This window comes from Nicotiana sylvestris, chromosome 3 (genome assembly GCF_000393655.2).
Source record: "Nicotiana sylvestris chromosome 3, ASM39365v2, whole genome shotgun sequence".
NCBI lineage: Eukaryota > Viridiplantae > Streptophyta > Magnoliopsida > Solanales > Solanaceae > Nicotiana > Nicotiana sylvestris.
In genome coordinates this window covers 184,350,423-184,357,112 of record NC_091059.1, presented here as the reverse complement: position 1 = coordinate 184,357,112, position 6,690 = coordinate 184,350,423, and the positions used below count along the sequence as shown (strand labels likewise).

At 37.2% G+C, this 6,690-nt stretch overlaps 1 long non-coding RNA gene across 1 annotated transcript; it reads left to right on the top strand.

Moving 5' to 3' along the window:
• The first annotated feature begins 879 nt into the window (after positions 1–879).
• On the top strand, positions 880–5,762 carry LOC104234279 (uncharacterized). The gene is made up of 2 exons (XR_712924.2): positions 880–1,415; positions 5,045–5,762. It is a non-coding gene; the product is annotated as an uncharacterized lncRNA (long non-coding RNA).
• The last annotated feature ends 928 nt before the right edge of the window (positions 5,763–6,690 follow it).

Here is a 6,690-nt window from a genome sequence, read left to right as displayed (position 1 = left end):
GATATTCTAGTGAAATCAAGTGGAAATGATAAGTCTAGTGTGAAGTCTGGTAAAAGAAAGTTGAAAACTGTGAAGGAACCTAGTTCTGTGAAGAAAGTGAAACATGAAAGTATGTCTGGTAAAGAAAAGTTGAGGTACCAGAAGGTTCTGTGGGGTCGCACATTTGACTCAGTGTAGAAATATAATTTTTGACCCTCCCGGAAATTTTATACCATTTAGTGCTTAGATGTTGGTTTTAGGCCTAATATCACTTTTGACCTTTTTCTTGTTTTATTTAATCTTATAAGTTAAAAAAAACTACAAAAATATTTGCTTTGTTTAGCTTATTGATAATTTTACTAGTTAGTTTTATTTTATTTGTTCTTTAAAAAAAGATAAAAAAGGAAAAGTTTCAAAAATACTTTACTTAGTAGTTTGAATTTTAAGTTCTAGGTCTTATATAAGTATTGAGTAGTATTTAAGTTTCTTTAATATAGATATCTTAATTTCTTTTAACTATTCTCAATTATTGTAAATAACTAGCATTTTGTGATTAATATTTTTAAAAAGAAAAAGAAAAAAAGAATGAGTGAATTGAAAACAAATAAAAAAAGAAGAAGAAGAAGAAGGAAACATGAATAAAGAAAGAATTGGAAAAAGCCAAAATCAAGAAGACATAATTGAAGGTGGTCCCCTCTCTTTTTCCTATACTCACGTACCCCTTCTTCCATTACATTCCTTTTCTTTCTTCTAGCCAATAAAAGATTGTCACATCACTCCTCTACAAGATTCCTTTCAACAACTCCACATGCACCTTTTTTTTAATTCCGACTCACGTTATTGCCCAGGGCCCCCACGATTTTTCTTGGAAAATTCTCTTTCTTTCCAAACACTGATATATACACATAGAGAACATACAAAAGAGGATAGAGAGCAGATTAGAGAGAGGGAGGAATAAAAAAAGACTGGTCTGCTTCTCCTTCCTCCATGAAAATCAGTCCAAAAGTCTCTCAAAATGCCACGTAAAGCTCTAAAAAGACTACACAAAAACGCAGCCCAAATCTCCCTCTTTAGTCAACTTCCTCAGCCTCTAAGCTCACCAAAAACCAGCTGAAAACCCATCCGAAATCAGCTCCAAAATTTCTCAAACACCACTAAAACATCACCACCCAAATAGCAGCAAAAAACTGGCCAAAATCCCGGTGAAACAACAATCTCTTTTTAACAAAATTAGCTGCTGCCGAACTTCTAAATCCAGCTTAAAACTCGCCAGAATTTTGGTCGATATTTCGAGTGAAGCTATGGTTCCGGTTCAAAGTCCTGTTCGCGTTTTATGCTCTAAAATGGTTGCTGTTTTGGTCTTTGACAGCTGGACAATCATCATATATGTACAAAACTTTGCTTGGATTTCCCTCGTAAATAAAGTTTGGTCTGAGGTAGGTCTGTTTCTCCATATCTTGTTTCAATGGTATTAAGCTTGTTTTAGTTGGAAGGCTTTTAAATTAATGTTTTGATTTATTTTTCTGTTTAGTTTCTTGTAAATATTTTCCCTTTTGCTTTGTGTATTTCATTTGCATTTAGCTTAATTATTTTTGAGAGTCTTATGCTTGGTTTGGTGTTATCTCGTGTTCGTTTACTGCGTCTTCTCTGTGTTATGGATATTGCAAAGTTGCTGCCCACTCCCCAAAATCCCAGCTTCAAGTTTTTTATCTGCTCACTATCACTATCGTCTCACTGGTGATACTGTAATCTCTTGCTATCTGAAAATTAAGTGAATTGCTTACACATTAGTATTGATGGTATTTCTTTGCTTGAGTCGTCCATGTCCTAAAGAGCAGAAAGCACATATCAGCAAGTATAACTCATTTAACTATAATAATAAATCCAGAGGAGCTATAGGAAAATCTGCTATTCAACTTAAGCAAAACAAGGAGCTTGCAAATTAAAAGATAGTTTTTCTGTTAATTATGCTTGTTTTAGTCCGTTTTTCAATAGCATTGGATGAGAACAACTAAGTTTGGTATGAAATACTTTCCTTCTCAAAGCCTGCGCATTTTCTGTCACTTTTGGATAACCTATGTACTACTCAGGCAAAAGTATTTTGCTCATCATTCGGATAATGCACTGAGGAAACACCTATCAAAAACAACAACAACAACAACCCAGTATAATCCCACTTAGTGGGGTCTGGGGAAGGTAGTGTGTACGCAGACCTTACCCCTACCCTAGGGTAGAGAGACTGTTTCCAAATAGACCCCCGGCATCCTTCCCTCCAAGAACTTCCCACCTTGCTCTTGGGGAGACTCGAACTCACAACCTCTCGGTTGGAAGTGGGGGTTGCTTACCATCAGAGAAACCCTCAACGATTAATATTCCAAAAAAACCCCGATAGAATGCTCTAGGTGCATTTTAATAAATTATCATGATTATGTACGCGTTCGAGTGGTGTAATTATGATTTCCAAAATAATAAATCGAGGTATGCGTTTGCACAACTTCGGCCAAATTTTCTTAATAATTAATAAAACGTGATTAATTGTGGACACGTACGTGTGACATAATTTTTGACGCGCCAAATGAAATGAGTACACGTACGCGTGACGCAATTCTTTACTTACGAATAGTCAAGCAATTAAAAGTGGTAAAAGGATAAATGCACATAGGTTCTAAAAATAGGTAATTAGACAATTTAAGCCAAGTATAAATTGCTAAGCGACCGTGCTAGAACTACGAAACCAGGGAATGTCTAACATCTTCTCCTGGGTTAACAGAATTCCTTATCTAGAATTTCTCATTCACAGACTTTTAAATAAAGTCGAAATTTCCTCGATTTGAAATTTAAAATAAACGGGTGACTTGGGACACCAAATAAACTATTCCAAGTGGCGACTCTGATAAAAATAAATAAAATAATCCCATTTCGAATTATGTCACTTTAATTGGAAAAACTCTCATATACCCTCTCGGGGTCTAAAAAGGAGGTGTGACAGCTCTGGTGACTCTGCTGGGGATAAGAACCCAGAACTTTCGGTTCAGGGTTCAAGAATTCGAGCTTGTTAAATATGATTTTATTTGGCTTTATTGTTGATATTATTGTATCTTGTGGGCTTAATGTGCTAATTGCCATTTATATACTGCTTTGATATTTCTTGAACTGTATTTAAATGTCTTCTTACGCCTCCTTCATGAGTCTTCTGAAAAATGGTGCTCACGTTCGCGTGGCCCACTTTTCTGTTAGAGTTATACCAAATAGAATAGGGCTGGGCAAGCAACAAGGCCGGACAGACTTTCGTGCTCCCGATACAATGCCCCTTCCTCGACTCGAGTTTGTCCGCTCGGATAAGCCAGATCTAGAACACAACCCCAGGTTTAAACCTAGAATAATACAACCTCATGCCAGATCCCTAGTAGCAACGCTTGATTTTATTTCAGACATAGGGTCTCTACTCCCTAGTCATTTTTCCAACATAGGGTCTCCACTCCCTAGTTGATTTTATTTTAGACATAGTGTCTCCACTCCCTAGTTACTTTTCCAACATAGAGTCTCCATTCCCTAGTTGATTTTATTTTAGACATAGAGTCTCCACTCCCTAGTCGCTTTTCTAACATAGGGTCTCCACTCCCTAGTTGAAGTTATTTTAGACATACGGTCTCCACTCCCTAGTTACTTTTCCAATATAGGGTCTCCACTCCCTAGTTGATTTTATTTTAGACATAGTGTCTCCACTCCCTAATCGCTTTTCCAACATAGGGTCTTCACTCCCTAGTTGAAGTTATTTTAGACATAGGGTCTCCACTCCCTAGTCGTTTTTCCAACATAGGGCCTCCACTCCCTAATTGAAGTTATTTTAGACATAGAGTCTCCACTCCCTAGTCACTTTTCCAACATAGGGTCTCCACTCCCTAGTTGATTTTATTTTAGGCATAGGGTCTCCACTCCCTAGTCTGTTTTTCAACATAGGGTCTCCCCTCCCTGGTTGAAGTTATTTTAGGCATAAGGTCTTCCTCCATAGTTTGGTTTTCCAACATAGGGTCTCCACTCCCTAATTGAATTCTATTTTAGATGGGTTTCCATCCCTAGTCGCTTTCTAACATAGGCTATCCACTCCCTAGTTGAATTTACTTTAGACATAGGGTCTCCACTCCCTAGTTTGCTTTTCCAACATAGGGTCTCCACTCCCTAGTTGATTTTATTTTAGACATAGGGTCTCTACTCCCTAGTCTGCTTTTCCAACATAGGGTCTCCACTCCCTAGTTGATTTTATTTTAGACATAGGGTCTCCACTCCCTAGTCGCTTTTTCAACATAGGGTCTTCACTCCCTAGTTGAAGTTATTTTTATACATAGGGTCTCCACTCCCTAGTCTGCTTTTCTAACATAGAGTGTCCCTTCCCTAGTTGATTTTATTTTAGACATAGGGTCTCCACTCCCTAGTCGCTTTTCCAACATAGGGTCTCCACTTCCTAGTTGAATTTATTTTAAACATAGGGTCTCCACTCCCTAGTCTGCTTTTTCAACATAGGGACTCCACTCCCTAGTTGATTTACTTTAGACATAGTGTCTCCACTCCCTAGTCACTTTTCTAACATAGGGTCTCCACTCCCTAGTTGAAGTTATTTTAGACCTAGGGTCTCCACTCCCTAGTTACTTTTCCAACATAAGGTCTCCACTCCCTAGATGAATTTACTTTAGACATAGGGTCTCTACTCCCTAGTCGCTTTTCCAACATAGGTTCTTCATTCCCTAGTTGATTTTATTTTAGACATAGGGTCTCCACTCCCTAGTTGATTTATTTTAGATATAGGGTCTCCACTCCCTTGTCGCTTTTCCAACATAGGGTCTCCACTCCCTGGTTGATTTTATTTTAGGCATAGGGTCTCCACTCCCTAGTCTGCTTTTCCAACATAGGGTCTCCACTCCCTAGTTGATTTTATTATAAATATAGGGCTCCACTCCCTAATCTCTTTTTCCAAAGGATACACAATCCTGATTTTATTGCTTTCAATAAAGAAATAGTTTAGAGTTTTGTTACAAATAACTTACAAAATTTTTCTTGTGAAAACTAGGGCAGAAAAGTTTGTTCGTTTGTCTGTTTTGGTGCCTGAACAGGTTTTCACCGTGAGGCACAAAGTTTGAGATTCCCAAAAGAAGAAGTCTCAACCCAAATAAAAGAAAAGAAGAACAAGAAAAGAAGTTGAACTCTAAGTATAAAAGCGGAGAAAGGATGCGGACTGCCCAAGATATGATTGAAGTCACAAGCTTTTCATGTCCCGCCTTGATCCGAAGAGCTGAAGAAAAATGAACATGCGTTTGCAGCTAACGAGCATCAAAATTCAGATCGGAGTCTGCAAGAAGAACCAGCCAAGACTCAAGATCATGCTTCAGAAGATTTATCGATAGGAATCTTATAACTCATAGCTGATAGGTTTAGTTAGTCTTTTTATATTTTGATTTTGATGTAATAAAAGGACTACAGACTGGAGCCTCAACGGAACCTCACTTGACTCTCAAACTCATCACTCCATCATCCTTCCAGAACTACACCGACCTAATTCCTTTATAGCCAAGGATATGTAGGCAACGTCCCAAGCAAGGTTCGGTCAAACCTTTTCAAAATGCTTCCAAATGGAGTTTCAAACGGGTAAAAATTGTTCGTAATTATCTCTGCCCAAAAACTCTTCATGTTTCTGAGGAAAGAGGGGCAGTTGTGAGCACCTAATTTTTGTCTTACATAAAAATAACTCCTAAAAATAAACCAAAAATGATATTTAAGGGATTTTAGAAGTTTTTCTTTATTTAGTTGCATTTCATGCATTTTTAATATTTTAAAATCATAGAAAATGATAAAAAAATGTCACATTTTAATTTCATGTCATTTTAGGTCCAATTTGCATGTAGGAATTAATTTTATTAAGAACAATCACAAAAATGGTCATTTTTACATATTTAGCTTTTAGTCTTTAGAAAGTAGTGTTTTTATTTAGTTATTTTAATAGATAAATAATTTTAATTTTTACAAATTAGATTGATTTAGGATTAATTTAGGATTTTATTAGATTTTAAAATCAAAGAAAAAAAAATGAAAAAAAAGATTTTGATTTAATCTTCCTACTCCAAAGTTAATTAGCCCAAATTCATTACCCAAATCCCTTCAAGCCCAAAACATTGAGCCCATATCCATTCCCCATTTAACCTAACCTAATTCCTACCCCTATAAAATAACACTTAACTTCTAAAGTCAAAAAGACCAAAAACCTAGAGCGGGGAAATAATTTTCAGACGCACCCCCTCGAAAAGAAAAAGAAGTGAAGAACGATAGTGGCCAACTATCTGGACTCCCTTCAAAAAATTGATCCAAAAATCTTAATCTCCAAGAAAAGCAGCAGAGCATTGCCATTCCCTCGAGGCCAAATCCATTCAAAGAAAAGAATAGAAAAAAAGAGTTCACCTAACCACTTTCCATTAAAACAAACAGCAATAGCCATTTTCTTTCCATTGCCACCTTCACTAATTTCGTACTCATGCAATTTTTGCCAAGGCCATCGATTCATCCCGTCGACAGCTCTTGGAGGTCCTTCGCCGGAAATCTTTGACTGGGGGAACACGGAAAAACAGAGAATGAGAGTAAGAGGGAGGCGGCGAGTTTCAGTCTAGAAATCGAGTGAACAGTAGCTTCGAGCCTGGGTTACGAGTTTTCCGATGTCGATTCGAG